Genomic DNA, 23,459 nt, shown 5'->3' on the forward strand with positions numbered 1-23,459 from the left:
GGTGCTCTCACACAAGTACAATCCAGCCATCTTAAAGCATAATGGAATGTAAAGTGTCCATTTTGAATTTTCATAGCCATTGTGGGATTCTTTAGATCATTAATGTTACACAGCACTTTGCATTTAATTATACAAACAATGGCTTCTATAATGATGATGATATCAGGGAAAAGTAATTTGCATGAACTAAGCCCCATCACCTAGGGTAAGTATAGGAACCTCTTCATTATTAAATCATTTATATAATAAAATCAATATGCTTTAAAAGTAAAAATAGGTTTTTTAAAACCATAAAGAAGAGTTACATGTTTTAAACTCTATCAATTACCATAATATAATGAGTCTTTTTAAGATTTAATATCAACTTTTAAAATTAAAACTCAATGGAGAATGTATACTTGGCTCCATTACTAGATGATGTATCTCTACAAAAGGTTACAGTACAGCTATTATCATCCTCCTAAATTATATGGAAAATTTGGTACAACCCTCCACTACCCCCAAGGACAATTTAATTCCAGAGATGGTGAAGTATTTTGAGAATATAAAATTGTATAAATATTGAAGGAAGTAATTCCAATGCATATATCATATTCATTTCTTGCAGGGCTTCCATTGATTAAACATTACAAATTTTTAAAATGTCAATATACAACTTAAATTTTTTATTGTGTCCTTAATTTTGAACAGTTTTTGAAAACGCACAAATTTCTACACAAATTTCTACACAGTAGTACATTCATGGCTAAGTGTTTTATCACTTTAAAATTCAGTATTTCTTAATGATATAATTCAAAAGTTTTACTGAATCATTATTTAGTAAGTCATAAAAACCTCTTAAAATTAATCTTTCATGCACATCTAGCTTATTCAAAGTTAGAGTTTAATTAGATGGCCTTGGCACAAATGGGCTTACTACTTTATTTGCTTAATCAGTATATGTCTTTTCAGTAATTATAATTAATTCAAATCCCTGACGCACCTCCTAGCAAACAATGTAAAACCATCAGACAAAATGGAAATAAATAGCTTTACATTTCTCCAATGACGACATTCACTTTCATTCTGGAAGCGCGCACGTGAAATAGCTGGGGTAGGTGTTACTCTGTGCAGGAAAAAGCCACACAAAGAACCTGTACCTCTGGTGACAGAAAGAGGCTTGTCTACATCAGAAAATACATTACCTTTTTGACATTACGAAAACGATACAACAGCAGAGAGCCAACTGAGAAAGTTTAGGTTTACCAGTTTGCAAATGCATGTTGAAATACAAACAGCAGCAAGAAAAAGACGCACTGAATTATTATCTATCTAGAACAACATTTCCGGTTGAGAAAAATCATTTCTAACTATATAAACATTTTAATTGAGAAGCAGCCCAAAAGAGTCTATCAGGCCTTTATCCCACATGTCTCTCAGATACAATGAAAGGAAAAGTAGCAGCAGAAAACTTTATTTTTACTTTTTAAGATTTTATTTTTAAGTCATCTCTACACCCAATGAGGGGCTTGAACTCAAAACTCCGAGATCAAGAGTCACGCACTCTACTGACTGAGCCAGCCAAGCACCCCAGAAAATTTTATCTTCAAAACTGAGAGGTCATGGGGCACCTGGGTGACTCAGTCATTAGAGCACCTGCCACTTGATTTCAGCTCAGGTCACGGTCTCATGGTTTGTGGGATCGAGCCCCGCGTCAGGCTCCGCACTAACAGCACAGGGCCTGCTTGGGATTCTTTCTCTTTCTTTTTCTCTCTCTCTCTCCGTCTCTCTCAAAATAAACAAACATTAAATAAATAAATAAATCTGAGAGGACAACAACATCCACCAGATAAAACTGTCAGCACTGAGTAGTTTAAAAAATAAAAAGCTCTTCATGAGTCACACTGCTCAATGAGGTCACTGGCCTAGCAGGACAAAGCTAACCAGCTCCAGAGCAGACAGCCTTAGTGGGAGGTGGGACTAGGCACGAAGACCCCATTCCTCTGAACACAGCCCCTTTGTGAACGGGCGGGTCACAAGTGCTGGCTGCCTTTTGTTGGGCACCTATCAGGGTACAAGTACTTTTTATACATTGTCTCATTTATTGTCCCCAATAGTCCTATGACGAGCTCACTCTATTTTTTTTATATGAAATTTATTGTCAAATTGGTTTCCATACAACACCCAGTGCTCATCCCAACAGGTGCCCTCCTCAATGCCCATCCCCCACTTTCCCCTCCCTCCCACCCCCATCAACCCTCAGTTTATTCTCAGTTTTTAAGAGTCTCTTATGGTTTGCCTCCCTCCCTTTCTTTTTTTTCCCCTTCCCCTCCCCCATGGTCTTCTGTTAAGTTTCTCAGGATCCACATAAGAGTGAAAACATATGGTACCTTTCTTTCTCTGTATGACTTATTTCACTTAGCATAACACTCTCCAGTTCCATCCACGTTGCTACAGAAGGCCATATTTCATTCTTTCTCATTGCCACCTAGTATTCCATTGTGTATATAAACCACAATTTCTTTATCCATTCATCAGTTGATGGACATTTAGGCTCTTTCCATAATTTGGCTATTGTTGAAAGCGCTGCTATAAACACTGGGGTACAAGGGTACAAGTGCCCCTATGCATCAGCACTCCTGTATCCCTTGGGTAAATTGCTAGCAGTGCGACTGCTAGGTCATAGGTTAGGTCTATTTTTAATTTTTTGAGGAACCTCCACACTGTTTTCCAGAGCGGCTGCACCAGTTTGCATTCCCACCGATAGTGCAAGAGGGTTCCCGTTTCTCCACATCCTCTCCGGCATCTATAGTCTCCTGATTTGTTCATTTTGGCCACTCTGACCGGTGTGAGGTGAGCTCACTCTCTTTTAAGCTGGGGAATGAGAGATTCATGAAGTAGGCTACTGCAAATCTCTCAACTAGGGGGGAACATCGTGCGAACCCAGGTCTGTTCCACTCTAGACCCCTACCCCCTTGCTGAATCCTAGTCCTGAAGAACTCTCGGATAGGCCTGGGTATTTAGGGAAGGTCACAATGGCTTCCGATTCATGCCGCAGCCACCGTGTCAGTGCTGGAAAGTCCTGGACAGGGAGCCTCAAACACTCTTCTGGCTGAGACACACAGGAAGGCCCTCCTCCTGTGGCTCTGCCTGTCACATGAAACTCTGCAAAGCTCCACAGGGAGCTGCTACTAGGGAGGGACACTGGGGTACCTGCTTCTGGTGTTACCTCTTGTGTACAGGCAGAAGGCAGGAACTATTTCAGACTCCTTGCCTCTGCGCTCACAGAAGGGGCTCGATAAATCTTTACTGATTATGTTTCAGAAGTAAAACATAAGGCAACACCAGCTCCATGAAGAGTAGGTAGGTGGGACCCTCTGCTCTAGTTTTCAAAAAGCAGGGGCCAAGCACCAACTGAGGGGCCCCAGAGAATCCTTACTCCTGGATTGAGAGTCTCATCAGGAATCGTGGGGTGTATCTATTACTAAATGTGGCTACGCAGGTGGCAGTATCCAAGGTGCTCTGGTGATGACAAAGGAGGCAAATAACAATTAGGTCCTTGGAGAGCCGGGCAGGCAGTGTATGACATCAACATGGCATCAAGCTCCAACACAAGCAAAAGGTCTGATGAGACAAAGGCTCATCTCAGGTTGCAACTCTCTGTGGAAACAGGCAGCCCAAGACCTGCTCACTTGCAGAAACTGACAAGGCACTCGGGTCCCTGGGTCTCCTGGGTCTCTCCTCAGCCCCCTGGCATTATTTCCCTCGTGTTCATCCCGAGTCTTAGTCTAATCTCCTCTGAGGTCCTAACTAAACCAGACATAGGGAGAGTCGGGATTTTATCTTATTAAAATAGATATGGCTAATTTGTCTTTTCAAATTCATTTTAAATTAAATTGGATTTCCTCGGAAGGCTGCTAGGTCAGTTCCCCTGCTGCGAATGCAGGACAAAGGTTAATTGCGCGCCCTTCACCAGCTCTTCTGCTCTCCTGGGCAGGCTCAGATAACCTGCCCCCGAGAGGTGGGGAAGGCTTTGGTTTATTGGGTGATAATGTTGCCATTAAAGCCACTTACCATTATGCCAAGAAACATTTTACTTTTTTTAACTAAATAACAAGATATGATAGCAATAACAAGAATGAAATGCAATTATGTTACCAACTGATGGTTAGTTATTCTCAAGCACAAAATCCAAAGAATAGGACTTCACCTATTTCCTTCCACAAAAGGCCCCAATACATGCGAAAGTACGCACACTTTTACAACAAACTGTTTTCTGGTTCCAGTGTAAAATTCCATTAACATTTGCACTTAATTTATCTCATTTAAACTGTCTATGTTCATGAAAATTTAACCCAGTAATTCCCTGTTATACAAAGCATAACAAAGTATGAATATTTAAATACAATGTAAATAAAACACTTTATCAATTATATTTTTGTATTCTAAATTAGTGACTTCACTTAGCATGTCTGCCTTGCACAGCACCACACTATTTTTCAATTAAAGGTCCAGATGTTTCAAAGGCTCCAGTAGGCAACGGCAGTTATGAGAAATGCTTTATCTGCATTGTAATCATCACCACCACATCAGCTCCAGGCTGCATTAACATCCTCATGTTTTATTCCAGCTCCCTTTCTAACAGAGCAGGTAATTATACAACACAGCAGAGAAACACAATCCTAAGAGCTGGACAGTTTCCGTACAAGCATCCACCTGAGCAACACATCCTCACACACAATCTTAAAATTTGGGGGTACTGCTTACGAGGAACAGTGACCATCCAGAATATTTAAATAAGAGTGAATCACAGGCATACCAAGTTTAGCTTCAAATACTATTAAAATGCAGGATGCCTTGCACAGACACATTTATGTATACTGAAAATCACCTAGAAGTGTGTGTGTGTAAAAACCACTAGCATTTGTTACAATATAAGTCACTTCTACTCATTCTTAATGCCAGTGTCATCTCTTGAACAAGTCAATTCTATCTTTATCCAAAAATGACAATTCACCTGAGCTGAGACTGAGCAAGTATAGCAATTATCCAGTACCCATCAGATAAAGAAAACAATACAAGGGCAGAACAAAATGCAATTCTGACAGCTGCAACAAAAACACTATTGCATTTATTACTTAGTTAATTAAGTGACTCCCTTTCCCCAAAATGGCAAAGAATACCATATAACAAACACTGCTATGCTGAGTAAACACAGTGTAATCTAATGGGAAAAACACAGTAGTACCTCGCTGTTAAGAAAACTGACAAAATTCCCTTTAATTATGATTTTGTAAATTATTCTACACATATTTTTGTATTTTGAAATATTCCAAGAGGAGATGCCCTAAGGAAGACACTATTCAAAAGATAAATGCCTTTTACAAACATTAAAACCTCTGACAGGTCAAATGCTGGCAGTTTCCACTTCAGCATCTGAAAGCAGACAGCTTCCATTCCTTTCTGAAGGAACCTTAGGTGGAACATTTTTAATACATCACCATGTCACTTTTTAATGTGCCCCAATCTATTAACCACATGGCAAACTAACAGGGATTTTTAAAATATGGGCTTTATGGCTTTGTGCTGGTGATTAATTAAATAAATAGCCACTGTTTCACAAATCATCCCTCTAATTAGTCTAAAACAGACACTTCGCAGTCACTGGTACTGCTGCCATCTGAAGCTCACAGAAGGGCTGGAGCGGTGCGGTGCGGCCGCGTCTCGGTACTTGGGAGCCCACTGTCGCGGGCTCCACGGCTGGCATCCCACCCTGCCACCCAGAGGCAGAGGTGCCATCGTTGCAGGTGCTGCAGTCAGCTGGAATTTGATTCCAGCTGCTCAGAAAAGATGTTCCCCTTAATTATTCTCCCTCACCCTAAAGGAAACAATGGAACAACAAAGGAAAAAAAGCGCCACCTCCAGCTGCAAACAGAAGAGTTTTCACCAACACTTTTGCTGGACTGAGGAAGAAAGTTGGTTCCGGCGATCTACTTTAGGAATAAATAGGGTGCGAGGTCAAACAGGCTGTCCTTAGAACTCAAAACATGTTATGTCATTCTCCTGAACTCAGATATCAAGCAATTACTTCCAAATTTTATTATTTAAAAGACCGAGAAGGTCACTCTTTTAAAAACTGATAGAATTCAATCTAACTTGTTTTAGTAGCATATTTTAAAAGATGGTAATTTCTCTGAAAGCAAATTAAAATTAGAGACAATTTTTAGTGCCAAGGAAAAAAATCAAATGGGAATATCTCAAGAATCCAATTTTCTTCAGGAAATACATTAAGTAGTTTCTTAATCTTGGTATTTCAACTTCATTAGGTATGTTTAGAGGAAGGAAGGAAAAATGGAAGGAAAGGAGGAAGGGAGGGAGAGAAGAAGAGAGACAGAGTGGGTGGGAGAAAGGGAGGAAGAAAGGGACAGAGGGAGCAAAGGAAGAAGAAAAAGAAAAGGGGGAGAGGAAGGGGGAAAGGGACTGAGAAAATTCAGTGGGGATAACACACCCAGTGTGCTACAGAGTATTCTGTAGAGAGGCTGTCCTTATTTCCCCTCTAGGAGGCCATTTCTAAGAATGGGAGGAAATGGGATATGGTAAAAAAAGACTTGGCCCCTGAAGCAAGATAGACTAAAGGGTCTTATACTCTTGGCTACATCATATAATCCAGTTTAGCCTATTTCCTTCCATCCTGTACAAGATTTTAGCCCTTACTCTATATACCTACAGGGACAGTGAGATTCTGTGGGTAAAGCACCTAGCACACTCCTTGCACAGAGCAGATGATCACAAAAGGATGAACATGATGGTGGCCATGAGAAATGGGTTGAAGGCAGAGCCTGAATTACTTATTTTCACCCTACAGCACCTTTTTGAAAGAGCCAAGGTGACTGCAGCCCATACTGCACATGCTATGTCCCAAATATGAAAAAGAGGGACAAAAGCACAAAATGTACATGAACACAGAACTACCACATATGCTCACTGTATTGAAGAAAACCCAAATCACCAGCACCTAAGAAGAAATAATGTAGTTTCTCTAACTTTCATCTTCATTGGCCACAGAGATAGGGGAGGAGTGTTTCTGAAACTATTCATGTTATAGAAATTGGAAGGAAAAAAACCGAGATTTCCAAGGATGTGGAGAAAAAGGAACTCTCGTACACTGTTGAGAAAGCAAACTGCTGCAGCCACTCTGGGAAAAAAAATACGGAGGTTCCTCATAAAGTTAAAAATAGAATTACCCTACAATCCAGCAATTGCATTGCTGGATATTTACTCAAAGAATACAAAAACACTAATTCAAAGGGATACATGCACCCCTATGTTTATAGCAGCACTATCTGCAATAGCGAAGATATGAAGCAGTCCAAATGTCCATTAAATGATGAATCGATACGGGAGATGCGGTATGTACACACACACACACACAGACACACAGACACACAGGAATATTATTCAGCCATAAAAAGGAATGAAATCTTGCCATTTGCAATAACACAGATGGAGCTAGAAAGTATAATGCTAAGTGAAATAAGTCAGAGACAGACAAATACCATATGATTTCACTCACATGTGGAATTTAAGAAATAAATGAGCACAGGGAAAATAGGAGACAGAGAGGGACAAACCAAGAAACAGACGCTTGTTTGTTTTCGTTTGTTTGTTTTTGAGAGAGAGAGAGAGAGAGAGAGCAAGCGAGCGCAGGAGAAGCCTGATGCAGGGCTTGATCCCACAACCCTGTGATCGTGACCTGAGCTGAAATCAAGAGTCGGACACTCAACTGACTGAGCCACCGAGGTGCCCCAAGAAACAGACTCTTAACTGTAGAGAACTGATGCTTGCCAGAGGGGAGGAGGGTGAGGGGTGGGTGAAACAGGTGATGGGGACTAAGGAGTGCGCTTTGATGAGCACCAGGCGTTGTGTGCAAGTGGCGGACCACTACACTGTACACCTGAAACTACAGTAACACTACGTGGTAACTATACTGGGATTACAACAAAAACTGTGAAGAAAAGAAAATGAATGGGCTTTGGATTCAACAAGATCTAGTTTGAAACCTGGCTTCACTACTTACTAGTTGGGCAAACTCAGGCATGTCTGTTCATCTCTGAGAAGCCTCAGTCTTCCCATCCCCAAATGGGAAAAATAAAATGTACTTTAAGGGGAAGCTGGGAAGAATGAATGAAATAGCACAGTAGGCACTCTGGCATATATTAGACATTCAAAGAGCTTCCATTGCATTAGGTTGAATCGCATGAAACTGCTGACAGTCATCGTTTACAACCTATAAAAGTTGCAATTCCACATTGTTTCACCTACTACTACAGTCACTGAGACAGTAAGTAGGCATGAACTGGAAAAACAAGTGAAAATTCTCAAGAATGCAATGAATTATACTTCTACCAGAATAGGAAGTGAACCAACATATAAAAGGTGTTTTTTAAGACTGTTCATGATTCCAGTAACAGAGCAGCTAATATTTATTAAATACCTACTATAGGGCAAATACTATCCCATATATTTGACATCTATAATATTAGCTTAGGTAATCCCAAAAAACCTCAGTGAGACAGATTCAACCATTCTCCCCATTTTGCAGAAGAAACGGAAGCCTGGAGAAATGAAGTAACTTGATCAATCAAGGTCACACAGCTGGTAAAACCATGATGCCAACCTGGAGCTGTCCAACTCCTGAGCCTGAGTTCTTACCTGTCATTTAAAACTGCCTCCAAACACTGAAAAAACTGCTTGTTTTACTTTTAATAAAATTATGGGTGTTTTAGGGACTAGAATAGGCATTTCTCAAAAGAAGATATACAAATGGCCAATAAACACATGAAAAGATGCTCAACATCACTAGTTAGAAGGGAAATGCAAATAAAAACTATAATGAGATACCAACTCACACCCATGAGGATGGCTACTATCAAAAAAAACCCAGGCACAGCTGGGTGGTTCGGGCAGTTATACCTCTGACTCTTGGTTTCGGCTCAGGTCATGATTTGGGTTTGTGAGATTGAGCCCCACATCGGGCTCTGTGCTGACAGCTCCATGCTACAGCCTGCTTGGGATTCTCTCTCCCTCTCTCTCTGCTCCTACCCAGCTCAAGTGCACACGTGCTTGCTTGCTCGCTCCCAAAATAAATAAATAAACTTAAAAAAAAATAAAACAGAAAACTGCAAGTTGATGAGGATGTGGAGAAACTGGAAATCTTGTGCGCTATTGGTAGAAAAGTAAAATGGTACAGCCTCTGTGCAAAACAGTTTGCCGGTTCCTCAAAAACTTAAAAATAGAATTACCAAATGACCCAGAAATTCCTCTTCTGGGTCTATACCCACAAGAGCTGAAAGCAGGGTCTTGGAAGAGATATGTGTACATTCATATTCACTGCAGCATTATTCACAATAGGTAAAACATGGAAACGACCTAAGTGTCCACGGACAGATGAATGGAGAAGCAAAATGTGGTGTATATATACAATGGAACATTTTTCAGCCTTAAAAAGGAAGGAAATTCTGATATCTGCTACAACATGGATGAACCCTGAGGATTATGCTAAATGAAATAAACCAGTCACAAAAGGACAAGTACTGTATGATTGCATTTATACAAGATACTTAGAGTAGTCAAAATCATAGAGACAGAAAGTAGAATTGTGCCCGCCAGGGGCTGGAGTGAAAGGGAAAGAAAGGGGAGTTATTGTTGAATGGATGTAGAGTTTCGGTCTTACAAGACAAAAAGAGTTATGGAGATGGATGGAGGTGATGATTATACAGTAGTCCCTCTCTTATCTGCAGTTTCCGCCTTCTACAGTTGCAGTTACCTGTGGTCAGCCATGGTCCAAAAGCAGATGAATCCTCCTTCGGACATATTGTCAGGTCAATAATAGCTTTGGGCTACATCACAATTCCTACATCACATACCTCACTTCATCTCATCATGTAGGTATTTATCACTTCACAACACAAGAAGGGTGAGTACAGTACAATAAGGTACTTTGAAAAAGAGAGACTACATTCACATAGTCTTGTTTTTTTTTTTTAGTTTTACAATTCATTTTAAGCAAGTGGTAATCATCAAGTTAGCAATGGTTATTTTCAAAAGTTACTACGCTAACTGTGCTGTCATTTCTCAAGGATGATCAGATACCTAGAGTCACAGACATTTCCCACATAAGATGCATAATATCAGTAATACTTGGTTTATCACCACAACTGAGAAAACCAGACCTAGGCAAAGAACTAGGTCTGGGGACATGTATGGTCTTAATATAGTGAATGTTTAGCCTGCCCTGATTATTACAAAATCAGAACAGCACGAATATTTGTAAACTTTATTACACTATAGTTACAGTTGTTCTATTTTATTATTGTTAATCTCTTACTGTGCCTAATCTGTAAATTAAACTTTATCATAGGTATGTACGTATAGGAAAAAAACTGTACACATAAGGTGTATCCACAGTTTTAGGTATCCACTGGGCGTCTTAGAACATATGTCCTGTGGATAAGGGTGGACTACTCTATGACATTATGAATGCATTTAACACCACTGGACTATATACTTCAAAATGGTTAAGATGGCAAAAAAACAAAAAACAAAAACACCAACTTAAAAAAAAAAATAACTGTATGGCGACATGAAGCAAATAATTTACAAATCACTTTCTGGGGCTTCCAAAGGACGGACATGTCAGTAGGCAAGCAAGCCTCAGCAATGATAGTATTTCATACCAGCACCTGCAGTGAGTAGGATGATGATACATTCAAAGTTCCAGTGTAAGCATGGCATTCTAGGGTACCACTTCTCCCTTTTCACAGCGTTATTTAAAAAGGAAAAGAGGGGCGCCTGGGTGGCTTAGTCGGTTAAGCGGCCGACTTTGGCTCAGGTCATGATTTCGCGGTCCGTGAGTTCGAGCCCCACGTCAGGCTCTGTGCTGACAGCTCAGAGCCTGGAGCCTGTTTCAGATTCTGTGTCTCCCTCTCTCTGACCCTCCCCTGTTCATGCTCTACCTCTCTCTGTCTCAAAAATAAATAAACGTTAAAAAAAATAAAAATAAAAAAATAAAAAGGAAAAGAAAAAATCAGACGTTTCAAAGTTTCCAGGAAAAATCCTAAAGTTTTAATCAGACAGCTACTGTGTTCCCATTATTTTATAGTCACACCTTTTCGCTCATTTATTTGTTCATATATCTATTTATGTTTACATTTCTTACTTCCTGAAACCTTTCATGTAAACAGTGAACAAGTCATCACAGAAAGGGTAGTGGCACTGACAGTGGATGCTATGAATCTACTCCCTTTAAAAAAATAAAAATAAGTAAATATATAAATAAAGAAAGAAAGAAAGAAAGAAAGAATTCAAGTCAAGGAAATCCCCAAACACCATGCTTTCAAAGCCAGGATGTAAAAGCAATCACACTTGCATTTAAGGCTTCTTGGAGCCGCCTCTGTGGCACCAAATTCCACCAAAGATAAAGAAGATGTTTGTGCTAAGTTGGGAAAGTGGAGACATCAGCATTTTTACCTTCAGACCATTATTTCTGCTCTCCAGACAGCACCTGATAAAGCATCTAGAGTGTCGTCTTCTGCGCAGCCACTGCGCCTGTGAAGCCTGTGCTCGGGGGTTTCCCTGGGGTTTCCTTTCCGACAATTGCAGCAGAGACTCTGAGAGGGGCCCAAATGAGCTGCCTTAACCTTCCCGTAAACTGATATTTCCATAGAGGATTAAGACAAACATTTCAAATAAGCCAATTTCCTTTACTAAAAAACTAAAGCGACAACAGTAGTACCAAGAGAAATATATAAAGACAATGAATAAGACACACTTTTCTTGTCTTTCGGCATGCAAAAATATGAGCAAAAGGTTAGATGGGAGTGGGCTACACAATTTCCTGTTATCTGACGCTCTACATTGGAGCCTAATGAAAAGTTATATAAGAATTACACTGAGGCCCTACCAGGGGGAAGAGGAAAAAAGTCTAAATGCTTCATGTTATCTGATATATGCTGACGCTGCATGGTATATATTTCTGTATTCCTGTTTATTGTAAATTTTTCTATTCAGAAGAATGCAACTATGTCTCTTTTCTAATAAGGCACGTCCAGAACTCTAGGGATGCCAAACGGTTCCCTGTTGAACAGGTGAGAATGAAAATCCCTAACTATCCTTGAGGTCCCTATATAAGGGCATAAGCTTCCTTATCCTAAAATGTGTTAGGCAGTTCCCCTGGGCCACAGGAAGTCAGAATTCCCTTCGACGCAAAGGGGTAGGGATATATATGCTCCTGAACTAACAAAAAGGAACACAAAAGAAAAAGCTAAAGTGGAGAATATACTTACTACATCCAAGTCTTTAGAAAGCTGAGGGGAGCCAGAGGGCCTTCTTAGCTTTGGTCACCTGCCAAACTTCATACTGCTTGCCTCATCTTCTTCTTCTTCTTCTTTTTTTTTTTTTTTTAAGTTTTTTAATTTATTGGGGGGGAGGGGCAGAGAGAGAGAGAGAGAGAGAGAAAGAGAGAGAGAGGAAGAGAGAGAATCTTAAGCAGGCTCCATGCTGTCAGCACAGAGCCCAACATGGGGCCTGGTCCCATGAACCATGAGATCATGACCTGAGCTGAAACTAAGAGTCAGACGCCTGACTGACTGAGCCACCCAGGCATCCCTCCTCTTCATTTTCTGATACTGTGGAGCCTTTCTTGCTTTTCCCTTTATGGAAAATACCCATATTCAGTTTTACACTATTACATGTATAATGTGAGATATTTCACATTTAACACTCTATATTAACACCTTGAGCACTTCTGGAAAGAGAATGGCTAAAATTAAAACCAGCTAACATTTACTCTATGTGTCAGGTGCCAGGTTGAGCCCTTTACATATATTACCTCTTTTGATCTGCAAAACTGCCCTCACTCCATGATACAGATTAAAAAATGCTAAGAAGTTAAAGGAATCATCAAAAGTCACACAGCTAGAGAGAGAACTCAGATGGAAACCCAGGTCTGACAGGATTCAAAAGACCACAATCTTTAACTATTTTAATTCTCTTTAAAACCAATATATTTTTAAAGCTTTTTTTTTGTGAGGAAAAGCCTTTTATTTTGAATCAACATTTTCATGAAGTCAAGAATGATGATATATTTATGCATAAATTGTCTCTTTATATCTTGCTCTTCCTTCTATAATATTCTTTCCATAGCATTTAATACAACACATTAAAAAAATATGTTCTGTTTTACAGAAGCACTTCTGTTTCAGCCACATGGCAAAATATGTACCCTGACCAACAGTCTAACAGAAAACATCTAAAGATTTTGAGGAGCACCTGGGTAGCTCAGTTGGTCAGTGTTCGACTTTGGCTCATGTCATGATCTCAAGGTTCATGGGTTCAAGTCCCATGTCAGGCTCTGGGCTGACAGCTCAGAGCTTGGAGCCTGCTTTGGATTCTGTGTCTCCCTCTCTCTGCCCCTCCCCTGCTCGCATCCATCTGTCTGTCTGTCTCTCTCTCTCAAAAATAAAAATAAATAAGCATTAAAAAATTTTTTTGATGAAATACAAAACATTAATTTTACTTAATTCAATAGGCTAGCAAGTATTCACGGAATTCACAAAGGCCCCAAAATTAAGTGACATGGGCAACGTGGGAAGAAAACAGAACACATTTTTTGCCAATATTGATGGTATTTGCCAAAGTGACATTAAGTGTCTGCTTTCTTCGTCAGATGGACACACAAGACACCCCATCCATAATCTATAATAAAGCTGGAACTCCAAAAACCCAGATGTGAGAGTAAATTAGAATTAAGGTCCCCTCACCTGACAAGGAAAACTTGATGTCCAAAATAAATTTTTTTCTCCTGAGACTTTATAACCACAACCTTCACATAAGATTTTCATGCCAAATTCACATTACCTGATAGGTGGACCAGAAAGAGTCAAACCAAGAATTTAAAGTCATCCTGGGGAGTTGGGGGGGGGGGGGGGGGCGGGGGTGCCTGGCTGACTCAGTTGGTAGAGTATACAACTCTTGATTTCAGGGTTGTGAATTTGAGTCCCATGTTGGGTGTAGCGATTACTTAAAAAAATAAAATCTTAAAAAAAAAAAAAAAAGTCATCCTGGGCTGGTAGTGGCCCCAGCTACCAGACAAAAGCAAACAAAGCCTTGCAGGAGGAACCTGTATGACTCAATAATTCCAAAAGAAAAAGTTGCAAAAAATAAGTTGTTCCAGCCTCAAATCATAAAACACAGAAAGTATCATTTAAAAGACCCACAAAGACTGAAGTTAACAGAATGATCAGAAATAAAACAGAAAATAAATGTTTAAAGAAAAAAATGTAAAGTATTAAAAATATAGGTAAGAGCAAGAGACTGTAAAATCTTACCCAGGTTGTGATCTGATATTATGGTTGAGTAAGACAATGTCAGTATCCTTAGGAGATACAAGCTGAAGTATTTAGGAGTGAATGGCAATTCTGAAATGGCTAAATAAAAGATAAATAAAAGCAAATATGGAAAAATGTTAACATCTAATGAATGCAGGTGGTAGGTATAAGGGTGTTCGCTGAACTATTACTGAGAAAATTATTAAATGTTTCTTAACAAAACGTTTTAAAAATTACCAAGCAGATTTTTAGAATATCAAAATGGAACTTCTAGAAATGAAAAATCCAGGGGCACCTACCTGGGTGGCTCAGTGGGTTAAGTGCCCAACACTTGATTTTGGCTCAGTCATGATCTCACAGTTTGTGAGATCGAGGTTGGCATTGGGCTCCCGATGATAATGCAGAGCCTGTTTGGGATATTCTCTCTCTCACTCTCCCCCTTCTCCATCCCTCCCCTGGTCACATGTACACGTGCTCACTCTTTCTCTCCCGAAATAAATAAATAAATAAATAAACAAACAAACAAACAAACAAACTTAAAAAAAAAATAAAAAATAAAAATCCATTGACTAAAATTATAAGTGCAATGTATGAATTCCATAGCTAAAAAGAAAATATGTGAATTGGAAAATAGAACTGAAGAAATTCCCTAGAATGTAACCCAAAGAGAGACAGAGAAAGTATGAAAAGCAGGTTAAGAGATATGGAAGACTGAGGAACATATTCTAACAAGTTTAACTAGAATTTAAGAAGAAGTGAGTGATGAATAAAGGCGCAGAGGTGAAACCTGAAAAGAGAATGGCAGAGAATTTCCAGAGCTGATGAAAGAAACCACTGCACAGACTCAAAAAACCCAGTGAAACCCAAAGAAGAAAAACAAGAAAATTTGTATCTAAACATGTAAGCGTCCATATACCAGTCTAACCAAAATGGAGCAGATACAGTTACATAAGGGGAGTAGGGGTGACTCTAAAGATAGAGTCACAAATGACAAACAGTTCAATTTACCAGGAAGAAACAATTCTGAACTTGTGTGAACCTAAAAACATAACCTCCTAATATGGAAAAGAAAAATCTGTCAGAACTTTAGGAGAAAAAAGGCAATCTATCAACACAGTGGAAGATTCGAACGTATCTTTGTCTAGTTGATAGTGCAAACAGACAAAAAATATCAATAAAGATACAGATTTTAACACAACAGGCTCGACCTAATGGACAAATTTAGAATCCTGCAACCAACAGCAGCATTGCTCCAGCATTCTTTCCAGGTTCACAGGTAATATTTATGAAAAGTGACCCACAATGGTGAACATAAAACCATGCTCAACAATTTTCAAATAATTGGTATCATTAGGCCAGATTCTCTAACCACAAAACAATAAAGTTAGAATCAATAACTAAAGAGCAAAATTATAAAAACCTAATAGGTTTGGAAATTAAGAAACACATAATAATTCATGTATCAAATAGGAAGCAACAGGAATTAAAAATAGCTAGGGATAGACATATCCCAAAAATGTGAGATTATGAGCTAAAGCTAAAGGAAGAAGGGCCTGCACGTCCACAGCAAGCAAGCATTGCAGTGATTCCCTAAAGTATCTATGGCCATTTTGCAATCATAAACTGACAAAGAGGAGTATCAACACTTCAAGAACTGTTGGACACTGCTGAAGCTGAAAATGGACCATGGCTACACTGCAGCCCCACTCAGGAGTGGCCTTAAAAGACAAAAGTGATGGGGAATGTTCCCAATAGTCAGAGTTTGGGACAATGCGTTTGTTCATCATCTTTATGTCAAAGTGAAGGCAAAATGTCAGGAGGTCAAAATATGTAGACTCTTGGGAACATGGATCTCAGTAGAGTTCCCACTGCCCTAACCAGCAAAAGTGGCTCACTGTGCCTGAACCATGCAAACAACAGTGGTGTATGCTGAACACCTGCCTTCTTCCTAGGACTCTGGAATTCTGGTACATGCTAGGCAGAGGGTGCCCATGTGACTGCTTCCAATAGAAACCGTGGGCACTGAGTCGCTAATAAGCTTCTCTAGTAGAGAATATTTCACCCGTGTTGACAAAACTCACTGCTGGGGGACTTAAGCATGTCCTGTGTGATGCTGGAAAGGGGCCTCTTAGAAATGTATACCTGGACCTCATTCCATATGCCTTTCCCCTTTGTTGATTGTACTTTGTATCTTTTTGTGGTAATAAATCATAGACATGAGTGCAACTATATGCTGAGTCCTGTAAGTCCTCCTAGTAGGATTCCCAACACAGACTTGCTTTAACTTCAGCCAGTCTCTTTGTGATTGGTCTCCCCGGCGCTGGCACAGAGGACACACGAATAGAGTAGCCACGGTGGCAGAGATTGAGGCTATATATAGGCCCAACGCCATTATTTCCCGCTCACCAAGGCTGATACTGCCTACTGTCTACTGTCAAATATCCAACCTGACAGCACAGAGAAGAATGCTGAGTCCCCAATACAGCATCCTCCCTAAGATGACCAACCAGCCATTGGTGTGAAGTTGAACGCACTGGACCCCTTCTACTCTAAAAGTGGTTTTGGATGAGACCAACAAATATTCAAGCATGGGATTGCCCTTCCTGCCAGTAATGCCTTAGCTACCACCGTTATTGCAGAGTGTTTGATCCAACAAAGCGGCAGCCCACATAATATTGCACCAGACCAAGGAACCCATTTTATAGCAAAGGAGATGGTAGCACATAACCATGGGATCCTCTGGACATACTATACACCATACTATCCAAAAGCTGTTGGTCTGAAAGAATGAACAACACGTTGAAGGTACAGATAAGGCACCGGCTCAGAGATGACACCCTGTAAGGCTGGGATGCCATCTCTAGGATGCAACATATGTACTAAAAGTCAACAGCCATTATATGATAGTATGTCCCCAGCAGGTAAAATACATGGTTCTAGGAAGCAAGGAGAAGAAGCAAGAGTGGCCCCATTAGCTGTTATTCCCAGTGACCCACTTGGGGAATCGCTAGAAACTGGGGCTCTGTGGATTAGAGAACCTGGTTCCCAGAGGGAGAACACTTCCACAAGGAGACAACTATTAAACTATGGTTGCCACCCAGGCTCCTCATGTCAGGGGATATGAGGCAAGAAGAAAAAGCACTATCCTGACAGGGGTAATTAATTCTCATCAGAAGGCAGGGCCACTGTTAGACAACAGAAGCAGGACGGAACATGTCTGGCTAGTAAATCTACTTGGGCATATTTTGTTACTCTTCTGCCCAATTTTGATAATAAAAGGACAAGTGAAGCAGCCACAGCCTTTGACCAGGGACTTGGACCCTCAGGGATAAGGGTCTGAGTCATCCTACCATAAGAGCCACCCAGACTAGCAGAAATGGTAGTTGAAATTGAAGGGACTAAAATGGATTCTCGAAGAGTGGGGTGAGTTCAGTTGTGGCCTCAAGATCAGTTGCAGAAATGGGGACTGTAGTTTATTCCACTAACCTTCCTTGCATAAGTTTCCCCAAAGAAAAGACACCCACCACAGATGTGAAGCAATGGTCCCAGAACATTCATGAAGCAAATAAACACAAATGGTATGAAGGGCAGACTGACATGGTCACTGGCTATACCATCCAGATGTCATCTTCAGGAATGAAGGGCATATTCCTCAACTGCTGGGATGGCTGCTGGCTATCAGCTGCTAGTCCTTCCCTGGAATTAAACAGGCTGATAGAGCCACCTAATCCAAGATCACACTCCCTTCTCAGAGCGGCTAGAGCCCAGTGAGAAGTCAGATGCAAGGGATATAAAGGCCTGACTGCCTTATCCCAACTTGTGGCAACCCTGAAGTGTCATCTTAGTTTCAGAGTGCCCCATGATGTTATTAGCACTGCTGCCCACCTCCTGCTTCCACCCAATCCTGTTTTTTTCACTTCTCCTCACAGCTGTTGATCCAGAAAGCACTCTCTCATAAATTTCCTGCATGTTTATCTCTATCCATTTCAGAGTCGGCTTCCCATGGGATCCTAATCTGCAAAAAGAGTTTTATTAGCAAGTCCCAACAAACATTCAAAAGCAGATAAAGACTTCTATGGAGAAAATTATAAAATTTTATGAAAGACATTTTAGATCATTTAAGTAAATGAAGAGATATACATGTTCAAAATGGTAAAGATGTTAATTCCCCTACTAATCTACAAATTCAGTCCAATCAAAATCTCAACAGGAATTTTTTAAAAACCTGACAAGAAGATTCATAGTTTATATGGATCATAAGGAAACAGGTCAAGAATACACAGGACACTCATAAATAAGAAGGAAGAGTTTAAGGGGCATGATCATATATCAGGAATTGTTTTGGGTGCCTGGGTGGCTCAGATGGTTGAGCATCTGACTTCGGCTCAGGTCATGATCTCGCGGTCCATGAGTTTGAGCCCCACGTCAGGCTCTGTGCTGACAGCTCAGAGCCTAGAGCCTGGAGCCTGTCTTGGATTCTGTCTCCTTTTCTCTCTGTCCCTCCCCAGTTTGTGCTCTCTCTCTCTCTCTCAAAAATAAACAAACATTAAAAAAAAAAAAAAGAAATTGTTTTAAGTCTGAGATAATTAAGATGGTGTGGTATTAATGTGTGGAAAAACAAACCACTGGAAAAAAAGGGAGCCCAGAAATAGCACACAAAGTGTGATAAATATGTGACTCAGTTATCACCACAGATCAGGAGGAAATGAGACTTACATAACTAATGCCCAGACAACTGATCCACCATCCAGAAAAAGAGGTGAAATCGTACCCTTACCTAACACTACACAACTAAAAAAAAAAAAAAAAAAAAAAGAATTCTAGATAGCTTATTTAAATACAAAAATTTAAATACAACATAGGAAAATATCCTTCTGATCTTGGAGTAGGGAATGATTTCTTAAACTAGACAAAAAAAAGTCTAAGTAATGAAGTAAAAAGTTCATAAATATAATACATTAAAAATAAGAATTTATTTATCAAAAAAACACCACAAAGATAATGAAGACAAGCCACAAATCAGAATAACATATCTGCAGCAGAATGGCTGGTATCCACATCTATAAAAATGGTTACTACCCAGGGGCGCCTGGGTGGCGCAGTCGGTTAAGTGTCCGACTTCAGCCAGGTCACGATCTTGCGGTCCGTGAGTTCGAGCCCCGCATCAGGCTCTGGGCTGATGGCTCGGAGCCTGGAGCCTGTTTCCGATTCTGTGTCTCCCTCTCTCTCTGCCCCTCCCCCGTTCATGCTCTGTCTCTCTCTGTCCCAAAAATAAATAAAAAATGTTGAAAAAAAAATTTTTAAGTAAAAAAAAAAAAAGGTTACCACCCAAAATACATTTTTAAAAATTCCTTCAAATCAATAAGAAATTATAAACAAAAATGGGCAAAAGATGTGAACAGTATTTCATAGAACAGGAAACATGAATAACCAATGCACATACAAAAGATGTTTGATTCCAGTTATAATCTGAGAAACACAAATTAAAATCACAGAGAGATACAATTTCATACCTATAAGACTGGACAAAATTAAGTCTGACGGGATAACTGGGACACTTAACACACTGCTGGAGGGAGTGTAAATGGGAATAACCACTTTAGAAAATCAATCCAGTATCATCTATTAAGGCTGAAGCTGCATACATGTCCTGTGACTCTGTAATTTCAAATCTAAATGTATTCTGGGAAAAAGATTTTTCAAGCCATGGTCCTGAGGGTTGGGAAATCAATTTAGCCAATTTTGATCAATATTTCTTTAATAAACTACAATAGACTAGAGAAAAAAAAAAGTATCAGAGTGCATTTGCACTTAGTGAAGGTTAAGTATTCTTACGTGAAAATTTTGCTTCCATATGTTGTATATTCATATGTACACATACAGGTATGTGTACTGGGTCAGGATATAAAATGTTATCTCTTATTATAGATGTGATTCATGGTCAAAAATGTTTGTAAGCCTCTGCCTTGGGTGAATTCTTGCACATGTAAATTGTTTGCAGTAGCAAAAACAACCCAAAGGTCCATCAACAATACAATTGATAAATAAACTGTAGTATACTCATACAATGGAATTTCTCCATTAAGAAAAATGACTTCATGGGGCACCTGGGTGGCGCAGTCGGTTAAGCGTCCGACTTCAGCCAGGTCACGATCTCGCGGTCCGTGAGTTCGAGCCCCGCGTCAGGCTCTGGGCTGATGGCTCGGAGCCTGGAGCCTGTTTCCGATTCTGTGTCTCCCTCTCTCTCTGCCCCTCCCCCGTTCATGCTCTGTCTCTCTCTGTCCCAAAAATAAATTAAAAAACGTTGAAAAAAAAATTTTAAATAAAAAAAAAAAAAGAAAAGAAAAATGACTTCATTACAGCTACAGGCATCAACACAGGTGAATCTCAGGAACATAATGCTGAGAGAAAAATATCACAGAATACCTGAAGCACAATTCCATTTACATAAAGTTCAAAAATGTATTGTTTAGAAACACAAACATAAGAGATAAAGCTATAAGGAGAAGCAAGGGAATGAAAGACACTTCTGTGAACGGGAGGAGAGCAAGGATACAGAAGGGACTTCAAAAGTACAAGTGATATTCTTCCTCCCACACTGGGTGACGGGGACATGAGTGATTATTGCACAATTATTTCTATCTTATATATACTTTTACACTGTTTTTCCATATTTACTCAAGATTTAATTTTCAAAACTTTAAGACATATTTACAAGTAAGCCCGTATCTATATTTCAAAGACGGATAAGGAGCCTCACAAACTTTCCAGCTTATGTGGAGAAGAAAAGTACCCAATTATGCCCAAGTAACCAACAATTTTCTTTAAGGACTTATAGAGAGACGAAGGGAAGAGAAATATGTATTACACCTAAAAGCATTTTTAACAACTTCTCTTCATATTCTTTCCTCCTGCAAATTCTCTGGTCCCCTATAGTTTACAAATCAAAAAACCCTCTCAAAGCAGAATGCTGAATGCCGAATGCTAGAGACAATTCATTATAGGACTACTATGAATCAGGGACAGAAATGTTCACAAGAAAAAATATCTAAAATTCCTACTAAGTTTAATTGAAGCTCTGGAAAACTTCAAAAGGATTTCAGTTGCTAATTCAAATGTTGGTTTATATTTGGTAAGATGCAAGATTATTACTAGAACACAAAGACATAATGTTATGGTATATTGTCAAGTACTGATTTTTTTCCAGAGTAGGAAAAACAAAAAAAAAAAAAAAAGAAAGAAAGAAAGAAAAAGAATACTATGTGATTTCTAAGGAAGAAAAATACATGCCTCAAATGATATTTTTCAACAATGGCAAAAAAACAAAACAAAATCAAAACACCTACCCTATTTAATACAGGATCTTATAAGCACTGCAGGAAAGGGTCACTAGAATACACATTTTTCAACTCCCCTCTCCCTTTATCACTCATTAAAATTCATCTTAATATTTCCTGCTTGGCATTAACACTGGCTAGCTACATTTTAGTGATGTTTACATCTTGCACTTTAAAGAGAGAATGATCATTTACTTAATGCCAACTTTTAGCTTAATGTCAAGTACTTGGAGGTGGCAGCAATGACAATGATAATAACAACACTAGAGAAAGCAGTCAGAGGTATAAAAGTAGAAATGAAAGAGGTAAGATGAAATCACTATATTATTCTATGTATTATAATATAAAATAATATTCATATATATAGAAATCCTGTAAGAACTAGTTAAAAACTACTATAAATAGAGAATTTGGTAATGTAAAGGAATACAAAATAAACACAGAAATCAGCAGCTTTCACGTACACAAACAGAATCAGAACATAAGACCCCATTTATAATAGCAACAATTGCAAATATCTAGGAATAAACTTAAGAAACATGCAAGGCATATAAAAAAATTTCCCCAAACAAATACATTCAAAATCCAGAAGCTACAAAGGAAAAAACCCTTTTACAAAGGAAAAGAGTGTTAAATTTCACTCTTTAAAAAAAATTGTGTATAGTCCAAAAAAAATCTCTAAACAAAGTCAAAAGATATACAAGATAAATAATAAACTGGACTAATCTCCCTAATACATAAAGCAAGAAAAAGATAAAAAATCCAATATGTCTGGGAAGTTTACAAAACTGCCAAAGTTCTTAAACAAATGAAAGGCCCAACCTCACTCCTAAGAGAAATACAAATTAAAATTACACAGATTCGCTTTTCACATATTAAGACCGGCAAAAATCCAAACATTTTTTAAATTCTGTGGTGACGATATGAGGAAACAGGCACTCTCTTACATTGCTGGTTAGAACGTAATTGGCACAAACCCTAGGGAGGGCAATCTGGCAATACTTACAAAAATTACAAATGCATATTCCCGTTGACCTGGCAATTGTACAGGATAATTCACTGCTGCATTGTTTGTAACAGCAGAAGATTAGCGATAACTCAAGACTCCCTCTACAGGGAACTGGCTGAATAAATTATATTTCCAAACAATGGAATACTACGCAGCTGTATGAAGGAATGAGAAATTCTTTGGGCAGTAATACAGAGTGATTTCCAAGTTGTATCGTAACTTATACAAGTTATATCGTATATTTACGTAAGCAAAAAAAGCAACCTCTGGAACAGTATTAATAGTACATTACATTTTGTGTAAAAGGGGAGAGAAATAAGAATATGTATTCATATTTGCATATCAACATTCTGGAAGATGTACAACAGACTAGTAAAATGGGTATGGGTAGGTACTAGGTGAGTAGGGACAGGACGGAAAGAGACTTTTCACTGTATGATACCTTTTCATGTTTTTGGATCATGAAAAGCACCGCCCCTTTAAAACATGAAATAAAAAACAGTAAGACAAGAATAACAATAGCAACTACCATTTACTGAGTACTTACTTTTGAGGTGGGCCTGTATTAATTTCAATTAATCCTCATAACACACTGAAGTAGGTAATATTAACCCCGGTACAAAGAAGAGAAGACTGAGGTTCAGAGAAGTTTCAAATCTGTAAACCAGCGATGTCACCTATCTCACAGGTGGTTGAGAGAATTAAATGAGATAATATATATAAAATAGTTAGCACAATGCTTGACGC

At 39.1% G+C, this 23,459-nt stretch overlaps 1 protein-coding gene and 1 non-coding gene across 10 annotated transcripts in view; both read right to left on the reverse strand.

Moving 5' to 3' along the window:
* The window catches only part of MAPKAP1 (MAPK associated protein 1), a 257,275-nt gene that overhangs the window by 148,636 nt on the left and 85,180 nt on the right, over positions 1 to 23,459 (reverse strand). The gene's annotated exons all lie outside the window — the stretch shown is intronic.
* LOC132663957 (small nucleolar RNA SNORA72) lies at positions 10,183 to 10,312 on the reverse strand. The gene has a single exon (XR_009603344.1). It is a non-coding gene; the product is annotated as a small nucleolar RNA SNORA72 (small nucleolar RNA).

The sequence above is a fragment of the Panthera onca genome, chromosome D4 (genome assembly GCF_046562875.1).
Source record: "Panthera onca isolate mPanOnc1 chromosome D4, mPanOnc1 haplotype 2, whole genome shotgun sequence".
Taxonomy (NCBI): Eukaryota; Metazoa; Chordata; class Mammalia; order Carnivora; family Felidae; genus Panthera; species Panthera onca.